This window comes from Saccopteryx leptura, chromosome 3, assembly GCF_036850995.1.
Source record: "Saccopteryx leptura isolate mSacLep1 chromosome 3, mSacLep1_pri_phased_curated, whole genome shotgun sequence".
In the NCBI taxonomy this organism is placed as follows: domain Eukaryota; kingdom Metazoa; phylum Chordata; class Mammalia; order Chiroptera; family Emballonuridae; genus Saccopteryx; species Saccopteryx leptura.
The window spans coordinates 188711313-188723790 of NC_089505.1; the positions used below are offsets into that span (position 1 = coordinate 188711313).

At 37.0% G+C, this 12478-nt stretch overlaps 1 pseudogene; it reads left to right on the forward strand.

Annotated features, from left to right (window-relative positions):
• The first annotated feature begins 5573 nt into the window (after window positions 1–5573).
• On the forward strand, window positions 5574–6185 carry LOC136398391 (ubiquitin carboxyl-terminal hydrolase isozyme L1 pseudogene; annotated as a pseudogene).
• Window positions 6186–12478: the final 6293 nt, after the last annotated feature.

Sequence of the window (12478 nt, forward strand, 5' to 3'; positions counted from 1 at the left end):
ATGAATTATATTTATTATAAAACAAATTGGCAATAGAAAAATATAAAGGATAAGATAAAAATGAAATAAACTATGTATATTTAAAAATATTTTTGGTTTTTTACCTCATAATGGAATAAAAAACCATTTTGCTTTTCTGAAATGATCTCTTCTTACCCAGTTTTATTGATATATAATTGACATATAACACTGTGTAAATGTAAGGCATATCACATTGATTTGACATACATATATGCAAACTGTTTAACACCTCCATCACATCATAAAATTACCATTTCTTTTTTATAGTAAGTAAATTTCATATCTCTTCATTTAGAAACTTTCAAATATATAATATAGCACTATTAGCTATAATTACCATAATATATATTAGAGCTCCAGAAGTTATTCATCTATAACTTGAAGTTTTCAAACTTGGACCAACATATTCCCATTTTCCCATGCTCCTCCAATCCCTGGTATAAACAGTCAATATTTTAGTAAGCATAATGTGATTAAATAAGCTTTATTCTTTTTTGAATTCTTGGTTTAATACTTTGTAATATTGTGATCCAAGATGCTTTTAATTCAATTTTTTTTATATTTGTTTTAAAAAGCAATCTTAGCTATAAAGGTAACCTGCCAAATACAGAGGACCTTATTAGAAAAAATAAACATATCATTGACAGGATTCCTAATTTATTACATTTATTTGTTTAGTCTCATTCACTAATTATATACATACGGGTTGAAATATTAGTAAATGTCCATCATTCCTGAAGCCAATCAGTTGATCTTTTAAAATAATCAGAGTTTTTGAATTTTTATATTTTTAACAAATGATTTTTTTAAACCACTGGGACTATATATTTCTATTATATATTTTAAAATTTAAATAACTTGGTGTACAAGTTTTTAGAGTACAAAGACATAAAAATTTTATGTGATAAATAACATTTTCAGAACAATATCACATAATGGTGGAAACATTTCCAAACATTGTTTCTCAAAATCCTGTCTCCATAGCAGAAGTTTCTTTAAAAAGTAGTTACTTTCTATTTCCTTATAAAAAAATTATCTTTACTTTTTTTTTTTTTTGGTATTTTTCTGAAGCTGAAAACGGGGAGGAAGTCAGACAGACTCCCGCATGAGCCCGACCAGGATCCACCCAGCACGTCCACCAGGGGGCAATGCTCTGCCCATCGGGGCATCACTCTGCTGCGACCAGAGCCAGTCTAGTGCCTGAGGCAGAGGCCATGGAGCCATCCCCAGCGCCCGGACCATCTTTGCTCCAATGGAGCCTTGGCTACGGAAGGGGAAGAGAGAGACAGAGAGGAAGGAGAGGGGGAGCTGTGGAGAAGCAGATGGGAGCCTCTCCTGTGTGCCCTGGCCGGGAATTGAACCCGGGACTTCCGCATGCCAGGCCGATGCTCTACCACTGAGCCAACTGGCCAGGGCTACTTATTTTTTTAAAGACTTTACTTATTCTATTTTTAGAGAGGAGAGAGAGAGAGAGAGACAAGGGGGGAGGAGCAGGAAGCATCAACTTTCATATGTGCCTTGACCAGGCAAGCCCAGTTTTTTTTCTTTTCTTTTTTTGACAAAATGATTTTTTATTATTATTAATTTTAATGTGGTGACATTAATAAATCGGGTACATATGTTCAGAGAAAACATCTCCAGGTTATTATAACATTTGATTATGTTGCATACCTATCACCCAAAGCCAAATTATCTTCCGTCACCTTCTACCTGGTTTTCTTTGTGCCCCTCCCCTTCCCCCCACCCTCTTTCTCACCTTCCTCCCCCCACCCTGTAAATGCCACACTCTTGTCTGTGTCTCTGAGTCTCTTATTTATGTTCCACCTAAGTATGGAATCATATAGTTCTTAGTTTTTTCTGATTTACTTCACTCAGTATAATGTTACCATGTTGTAAATGATCTGATGTCATCATTTCTTATGGCTGAGTAGTATTCCACAGTATATATGTACCACATCTTCTTTATCCAATCATCTATTGAAGGGCTTTTTGGTTGTTTCCATGTCTTGGCCACTGTGAACAATAGTGCAATGAACATGGGGCTGCATATGTCTTTATGTACCAATGTTTTTGAGTTTTGGGGGTATATACCCAGTAGAGGGATTGCTGGGTCATATGATAGCTCTATTTTTAATTTTTTGAGGAACCACCATACTTTCTTTTATAATGGTTGTACTACTTTACATTCCCACCAACAGTGTATGAGGGTTCCTTTTTCTCCACAGCCTCTCCAACATTTGTTATTACCTGTCTTGTTGATAATAGCTAATCTAACAGATGTGAGGTGGTATCTCATTGTAGTTTTGATTTGCATTTCTCTAATAGCTAATGAAGATGAGCATCTTTCCATATATCTTTTGGCCATTTGTATTTCTTCCTGGGAGAAGTGTCTGTTCATGTCCTCTTCCCATTTTTTTATTGGATTGTTTGTTTGTTTGTTGTTGAGTTTTATGAGTTCTTTGTGTATTTGGGGTATTAGGCCCTTATCTGAGCTGTTGTTTGTAAATATCATCTTTCATTTCATTGCCCAGGTTTCAAACTGGCAACCTCAGCATTCCAGATCAATGCTTTATCCCATTGCACCACCATAGGTCAGGCTATCTTTACTTCTGTGTAGTGGAATAAGCTAATATTTTTTCAGTGACTTCTGAATTGATAATCACAGCCATTTACCTGTGCAGAAAGTCAGCAAATTTGAAATGCTTTTCTTGATAAAGGAAACATGCATAACTCATTGATAGCTTAAAATTGGTATTATCAAATTTAAATCTCAGATACCATCTAAGAGAAAATAAAATCCCATGTACTTCTTCATTGATTTGCATTTGACTTCTCAAAGTTTTTGTCAAATGTTCATACATTTGTAAAGACATGATTTATGGAATTTGTTAACTATTTACATTTAAAAAATAAAACTTAGAAGGATGGACCAAGATGGTTTATGGACCAAGGATGGACCAAGACCCTGAACTCATACCTTCCCATGAACACTCCAGTATACACATAATATATAAAACACTTCCTTTTGAATCACAATTGAGGGCTGATTGAACAGCCTCAGTACAACAAATGAGTGAGGGACTACATACAGAAGGGTAAGAGTGACAAAGACATGGTAACCATGGGGTTCTTACCTTGATGGGGCAACCTGCAGTAAGAGGGGATATGACTGGGGGACCAACATCCAGACTTGCCTGTACGGGAGCACAGCAATCAATCCCTTGATTTAAAGGGCACCTAAAAAGTCCATTTACTAACCCAAGGCATCTGCCTAGTGGGTAGAAACTGCAGGAACTCCCTTGAATCTGCAAGTACTCTATAGGATCAAAGGTGTTGGCAAGCACCATTGTTTATGTTCCCTCTCCACCTAGACCAGGGGTCCCCAAACTACAGCCCACGGGCCGCATGCGGCCCCCTGAGGCCATTTATCCAGCCCCCGCCGCACTTCCGGAAGGGGCACCTCTTTCATTGGTGGTCAGTGAGAGGAGCATAGTTCCCATTGAAATACTGGTCAGTTTGTTGATTTAAATTTACTTGTTCTTTATTTTAAATATTGTATTTGTTCCTGTTTTGTTTTTTTTACTTTAAAATAAGATATGTGCAGTGTGCATAGGGATTTGTTCATAGTTTTTTTTTTTATAGTCCGGCCCTTCAATGGTCTGAGGGACAGTGAACTGGCCCCCTGTGTAAAAAGTTTGGGGACCCCTGACCTAGACAGACATAGACAGCTCTCTAGCCAGCTGCAAGGGTGCCACAACACACCATAGGCCTATTGCCCTGTAACAACAACACCAGACCTGGCCAGCACACTGACACCATACATCCTTGTACATCTCAGACCACACACACCTCAGCTCCATCCATCCGGCCGAAAAGGGCAACTTGGCACAATTAGTAACTGTTGCAGCTTCAGCCAACCTATCAAATATACTCAGCACATGTGGTTTATACAGAGGTCACTCCTACACAAAGTCATTCCTTCATGATAAGGAGAAGATACCATTTTGTTTTATTTATAAAAAACAAAACAAATTCAAACACAATTAGAAGAGAAATACTTTTCAAATGAAAAGGAAAAAGAAAAAAAAACCCTAGTTAAACAGAGATAAGTAATTAGCCTGATAAAAAAAATCAAAGAAATCATCATAAGGATGCTCATCAAACTTGGGGAGAGGGGAGAGGAACACAGTGAGAACTTTTTTTTAAAGTTAGATGCCCTGGCTGGTTGGTTCAGTGGACAGAGCACCAGCCCGCATATGAACATCCCAGGTTTGATTCCCAGTTAGGGCACACAGGAGAAGCACACATCTGCTTCTCTCCCCCTTTGCTTCCCTTTCTTTCCTTCTTGCCCTTCCTCAGCCAATGGCTCAATGGTTTGAGCATCACCCCCAGCACTGAGAATAGCTCATTTGCAGGAGCAACAGCCTCTCTTTCTATAATCAATCAATGATAAACAATTTTTTTAATAAATTAAAAAACAATTATAAATGACTCAGCAGTATACTTATGGGTATTTAGGTGAAAAAAACAAAAACTAATTCAGAAGGATATATGCAACCCAATGTTTATTACAGCATTATTCACAATAGCCAAGATATAAAAGCAACCTTCATGTTTATCAATAAATAAATGGATAAAACTATTGTTTATATATATATAATATATATAATGGAATATTATACAGCCATGAAAATGAACTTTTATCATTTGTAACAATATGGTGGGCCTAGAATGTATCATGCTAAGTGAAATAAGTTAGACAGACAGAGAAAGACAACTATTGTATGATTTCATTTGTATGTAGGATAAAAAAACAAACCCAAAACAAATTAACAAAACAGAAACAGACTCATAGACACAGAGAACACACTCATGATTGCCAGAGGGGAAGGGTGGGCTATGATGGCTGAAAAAGGTGAAGGGGAATAAGAGGTATAAACTTCCAACTATAACACTAATAAATCACTGATTAATTAATAATTCATTGAACATGAGCAAGGGGACATACAGCACAGGGAATATAGTCAATATTGTAATAACTTTGATGACAGATCATTATAAGTATGTGGTCATCACATTATAACAGGGGTCGGGAATCTTTTTGGCTGAGAGAGCCATGAACGCCACATATTTTAAAATGTAATTTCATGAAAGCCATACAACTACCTGTGTACGTTACGCATTATCCAATAAAAATTTGGTGTTGTCCCGGAGGACAGCTGTGATTGGCTCCAGCCACCTACAAACCATGAACGTGAGCAGTAGGAAATGAATGGATTGTAATACATGAGAATGTTTTATATTTTTAACGTTATTATTATTTTTTTATTTCAAAGATTTGTCTGTGAGCCAGATGCAGCCATCAAAAGAGCCACATCTGGCTCACAAGCCATAGGTTCCCGACTCCTGAATTATAAGGTGTGTAACTGTTGAATCACTATTTATACATCTGAAGCTAATATGATATAATATACTATGTTAACCATACTTAAAAAAAATAGAGGCTGTTTTTCCTCTTCTCTGGGTTGTGATCTCACCTGTGGTTCATGAAGATGCTGCCCAAACCCATGGAGATTAACCCCAAGATACTGAACAAAGCTCAGGCCTGGCTGGGGGTGGAGGAGGCAGCTCTGAGCACAGTGCCAGCGCTGCCTGGGCACTGCTGCTGCTGCTGTTTCCATTCGCCATCCATGCGAACTTAAGGGAAAAACAGATTGAAGAGCTGAAGGGACAAGAAATCAGTCCTAAAGTATACTTCATGAAGCAGACCATTGGAAACTCCTGTGGTACCATCAGACAAACTGGTACTTGAAGATGGATCAGTCTTGAAACATTTTCTTTCTAAAACGAAAGAGCTGTTCGCCTAAAGACAGAGCAAACATCTTTGAAAATAATGAGGCCATCAGGCAGCCCATGATGCCATGACACAGGAAGGCCAGTGTGAGGCAGGTAACAAAATGAACATTCATTTTATCCTTATTAACTATGTGAATGGTGGATGGCCACCTTTATAAACCTGATGGATGAATGCCTTTCCCAGTCAACATGGCACCAAGGCAGAGGACTTGTATCTGCAGGATGCCACCAAGGTCTGCAGAGAATTCATTGAGCATGAGCAAGGGGACGACTGCTTTTCTGCCATGGCCCTGTGCAAGGCTACCTAATGCCCAATGGGAAGGGACTTAGCTTTTTTCCCCTCTTCACCATCAAAATATATTTCTACCAAAGTAGTCTTAAAATGCTTCATAACTTATAGAAAAAAGCTGTTCTCCTTTGGTTCTGTAGCTATGCTGTCCCTCAACCATACCCAAGTGCTGCAGAGCTCAGCTGTGGATTGAGTAGTTTGACGTGAGCCTCGAATGGTGAAGCATTAGCCCTACTGTATGTCTGGTGCCTCAATATCTAATGCTTTCAATGCCTCAATATCTAATACTTTGGTTTGTGTGTAAGTTAAGGTCTTGGATGTGGTTTAAATTGTCCTTATACGGAACAAAAAATAATAAAGTAAAAATAAAAAATGGAAATATAAAGAAATAAAAAATAGCAATAGAAAGAAATAAAAAATACTTAAATCACATCTTATCGAACAGCATCCCAATCCCATAATTATGACACTCAGCACCACTCATTTTTAAAAACATGCGAATCAGAGTTTACTTAACAATTAAAAATTGTACTTCATTCTTTTTATATGAACACACAGTTCTATTCTGCTTCTAATACTTCTACCCCAGAGCATTTGTTAATATGTTTATTTTTGAAACTCTATGCTAATCACCATTGTTTACCACAATAAAAATATGCATATAATTACAAGTTTAATTTTGTGATTACCTGTGAACATAAGGCTCTAAGTACTAATTGCCTCTTGGATAGAGCTCTCATTACAGTTATCAGTAGTACATAATTGGTCAAGCAATTTAACTATATCACGCATTTCTATAAATAATCATAATTTTTTAAAATCATTTGGAAAGAAACTCTTCATGGTATGATTGAGGTTGGATTGTTTGTACATCCATGGATGAATGTTGCTTGTGGGCTGACTGAGGCTGGGCTGATCTCAGCTCTACTCATCTGGTTCATGTTTCCCACTGTAAGCCCCAGAAACCTTGCTTACATAAACATGTACGAATTGTTACAGCAATGCTGCTCAGTTTGTTTAACCACTTCTGTATCATATGCCATGAAGTCATCCACTGATAAAATTACTTTTAATAATCTATCTTTCCACAATTCTAATTCGTTCTTCAATTCTGTTGAAAACAAAGAATAAGTGTTACCCAGCCATTTGTGTTCATTCACTTAGGTTTTATTGAGACTGACTTAATGATTATTACAAGGTCTACCGGAAAGTTCTGTCCGTTTTTGGAATAAAACAAAATACAAATTTTTCTTACCATCAATAAACTTTATTAAATAATATTAAATAATATAATTGCCATTATTATTAATGATTTCTTGCCAGCATGAGGGCAATTTGTATATCCCATTTTTTGAAAAATGTTTTATCTTTTGATGCGAAAAATTGAACCAGTGCTTATTTGATATCTTCTTAATTTTTGAATTTTTTGCCCTTCAAAAAATTTTGTAAGGACAAAAACAAGTGATAGTTGGAGGGTGCTAAGTCCAGGGAATATGGTGGATGCAACAGACATGCTTCTGTAGCATTTCTTCCTTGTTGAAATTCGTAAAAATTACAGTGGTGTAAGTGAACTTTATCAGTAGCTATGGGTACACTATCGCTTCACACATAAGACTAACATGAATCAACTTTGTTTTAGTTAATTTGCTATGTCAGTATGTATACATTAAGTGATAAAAATAGAGAGGCACAGATGCACCAAATAAACATGTGCTTACGTGTCGAAACTTGTTGTGATAGAAACGGACAGAACTTTCCGGTAGACCTTATATATTAGTCAGCTTATTCTGCTTAATAACCAACACAATCTCAGTGGTATATAACAAAAAAGCAGTTATTTCTCTCCTTGGCAAGTATGTAGGTCAACTGAGGCAACTCTGGTTCAGGTTGCAGGCCAATTCTGGTCTGTTCCATATGTCTCCTTCTGGGGTGCAGCTGAAGGCTCAGTGGGCATGCTTTCCACATGTCAGCAGCCAGAAGTATGTGTCTCATCTTGAAGCCTGGGCTCAGAGTTGGCACACTACTTCTCTGTCCACAGTCCATTGGACAAATAGTGTCAGATGACCAAGCCCAACCTCAGTGGGTAAGAAAAAAGTTAATAATTCAGATAATATAATAAATATATTTTTAATTTTTACTTATTGGTTTTAGAGAGAGAAGGGAGTGAGGGAGAGAAAGAGAGAAACACTGATTTGTTGTTTCACTTATTTATGCCTTTATTGGTTAATTCTTGTATGTTTCCTGACAGGGGATTAAACCCACAACCTTAGCATATTGAAATGATACTCCAACCAACTGAGTTACCCAGCTAGGGAGATATAAATATTTTTAAGTTATGACTTGTAAGACAGGTTTTAACCAACAGTTGAATAATATGCACCAAATCTAAAAAGGAAATATTCCATATAACTTGAAAAATTTGGACCTCAGTTACTTTTAAAGCAAATAGTACCACTACCCTGTGCTTATTCCTTAAATATACTTTTCTTCCCAATCAATGACACACCCTAGGAATGAATGTTGAGAGTATCTGAAGGAAATTGCTTTCATATAAATAAATGAAAGAAAAAAGTATCAGTAATTTTTACTATGAATGCATCTTACCAATGTCCTTTTGCTTTGTTCACATTAAACTCTCGCTGAGAAAGCAAGGCACTTTTGACAGTACTGTGAGATTGGTTGGGAATGGGGGAAGGTCATGGAAGGAACCAGGTCTGGGGACTTTGGCTTGAACACCCACATCCATGCCCACCAAAAGAAACAGCCCAGGAGCACCTTGGAAAAAGAATGACTGTCTGTCAGCCAGTGAAATTTCGCCACATCATATCAACCCACCACCATACCGACGCCATAAATTACCACCACCACCACCCCCTGTTGGAGGAGGCTGCGTGACTTTTCTGACCCATCTTGCAGACCAGAGAACCTCGTCTGGGATGTGCTCTGAATAAAGCTTCTGCTAGTCAACACTTGGTGGCTACACCCTTCTTCCTCGGCAAAGAATACCTTACAAGTACTTTTGAGAAGTAAGAGGAAAGGTTGAAAAAACAATTGTCACCACTCCCCTTTCCCTGAAAGTTAGATTTCAGAACAATCCACCAGAGGCAAAAAAAAAAAAAAAAAAAAAAAAAAAAAAACCCTCCTATTTCTAATACATTGGTTATACCTTTAAAAAGAAATATGTATGAGAGAGAAAGACTAGAAGGCCTGTGGGCTTTTATTGATCCGGGGACTAATCATAAAAGAAATCTTCCCAGAATATAGTATTTCCAGAAGTGCTTTTTTGTTTGATGACCCAGAAATTTCTTTCATTTTGGGGCCTTATACTATGTAACGTGGATGGCTGAGGCCAAGCAGGTTCACATTAGATTCAGGTACATGGTAGAAAAACTGCAGAGTCAGAAAGGGTTGGGCCATTTCATTTAATAAAGTCTCCCAACGTTGAACAAGCACACAGGCAGGGGAAACCACCTCTTGGGCAAACAAACAGCAAAATGGCCCCTCACAGTGGCAGGCAGGCAGGCAATCCTCCATCCACAATCCCCATCTCTCATTTCTCTCGAAGGCAAGCACCCATAGCCTTATATAAGCCATATACACGTGGCACAGCCACGCACTCATACACCAATCAGGCAAAGTGCTTGCAGCCGGTAACCCCAAGAGCAAGCCTAACACAGCTGCCCCACATACTACTATGATAAAATTAGGAGGGGTGAGGAGCCATCTCTCATGATTGTTTTAATGGTGTCCACTGAAACTCAAGGCTCTCTACTTTCTGTGCTCATGGTAAGCTCATCCGAATCAACCAGTCATTCTGGCCACTGCACTGTAAAGGGAAATGAATAATGCTTGTCCTTTCCAGGCTGGAGCATTAAGTGCCACTGCAAGACCCTACTTGTAACGCCAATGGCAGAGGCCAGGCAGGTTCATATTGGATTCAGGCAGTCAGTAAAGGAACTGCAGAGCCAGAAAGTGTCAGGCCATACCTGTTTATTGGAGGCTCAGGAGAACACGTGAGCAAATAAACAACAAAGGGAAAGACCTAATAAACAAAGGAAAATCAATCAGCAATTCGAAGTAAGGGAATAAGGAAAACGGCACCTCACAGTGGCGGGAGGGCGATCTAGGAGAATCACCACCCAGGAGAAGCACCCATAACCTTATATAGGTTATGCACAGGTGCCTCTGCCACGTGCTCATGCACTAATCAAGCAAAGTGTTTGCAGCCAGTAAACCCACAAGCAAGCCTAACACAGCTGCCCCTTACTCCTTCGGCCACAAAGATTGGCAACCTTCAAGCAGGCGACATCTGCATTGCAGAGTGAGGTCAACATGATTCAAAGATCCAAACCTTCTCTGGTTGAATGGGCAGCATAAATGAGAAATATGCATCTGTGTTTTAAGCCACTGAAATTCTGGGTGGCTTGTTTCCCAGAGCATCCTGACCAATTCAACTTTTTTTTTTGTAAAGTGGAACAAGAATATTTTGAAAGGAGAGATAAGAAAAAAGAGAGCCCACATTATACTAGAGAAGTGTATAATATCAAACTTGTACTCTACATATTGAGTCCACATTGTGCACCCTTTTAAAAAGACTACCTAGCCAGGATGAAGGTTTAAACAATAATTTTTAAATACTTTGCCAAAAGCTAACTCGGGAATCTCTGTGGAAGAAAGATATTCATGGTCATCCCTCATCCCATTTTGGATCATTTTATTCACAGTTATTTTAAGTAATATAGTCTGAATACTATTTAGCTAAGTATTTATTAACTGATATATCCAGATGCACTGACAGTGAAGAAAAACTAAAGGCAACAATACAGATGTAACAGAGGGAATCTGGTCATTTTTTAAAAATAAAACATCGTTCAGACTTAAATATAAATAAAACGAAAATAATGTAAGTTATTTATTCTTTCTCTGCGGACCGGTACCAAATGGCCCACGGACTGGTACCGGTCCGTGGCCCAGGGATTGGGACCACTATTCTAGGGGACAAGGTTTCACTTATATCTATTAATCCATCATTGCTAATTATATATCATTGGATCCTTTTTATTCAGAATTACACTATTATTGCCTGCTTGAGGTTATTGCTTGCCTCAACTCAAAGACTGAGTTGAGAATTTTATTTCAATCACAACATTGATCAAGTTCATTTTAAAAGTTAAATAGGAGATAATAGAATATTTAAACATCTTTGTCCCAGCTCCCTACAGTTTTCTACTGAAGTATTAATTCAATGTCAGGAATTTTGGAGTATGTTCTACCATGTTTTCCTCTGTTAATAAATATATACAAGCAAATACTGAAGTGTTATTTTTTTTAATGGGATAATGTTTAGATAGTAATCACACAACTTTCTTTGAAAGAAATTTTTTTCAATATTCTTTATGTGCACATTTTACGCAAGGCTATTTAGCATGTAAACAGTTTGTGACTTTAAAAAAGTGTTAGATCAGTATAAAATAATCTATTTGGATTCTACCTTATGTTTATCATTTTAAATTAATATTTAAAATTTTATTTAGCAATAATTACATATCATAAAATTAATCTGTTCTGAGTGTACAAAAATGAGTACATTTAAAGAGTGCTGTCATCATCACCAAAATCTGATTTTAAAATATTTCCATCATCCTGAAAAGAAACCTCATGCATCATTTCTTGTTCCCATCTTCAGCCTGAAGCAACAGCAAATGTAGGTTTTTGTCCTTAATTACTTACCCTTTTTTTGGACATTTTTTATAACTGGATGATACAATATGTCTGGTGTCTGGCTGAACAAAATCTTTTTGGAGTTTATATATATTGTAGCATTTATCAGTATATAATACCTTTTTAATTGCCAAACAGTATTTCTGAAATTGATCACTGTCTGGCATATATTCACCCATTTCCTTATTTTTACCCCTAAGGAGTCATTATGTTTTAGGTATCTTGTAAAGTGCAAAAAATTAGATTTTGTCTTTTATCTAGTTTGAGAATATTTGGGGTTTTTTTAAGACTGTAGTTTAATCCATTCATGTTTTTATTTTAATAATAAATTTTCACTTGTTTTGGTCATCTTGTTTTATGTTTTCTGCTTCATATATGATATATCTGTATATCTTTTATTTTTCCAGAATTTCTCTATTGAACAACTTTTCTTTATGTTTTTTTCCCTGTTACATATTTGTAAAGTATGTAACCTACTTCAATGATTGGCCTGTAACTTTATGCTTATTTTTTTCTTTTTCTTTTTTCTTTCTTTCTTTCTTTCATGAAGGTTGTTTTGGCTTATAAAATGAGGAATATTTCTTCTTTTTC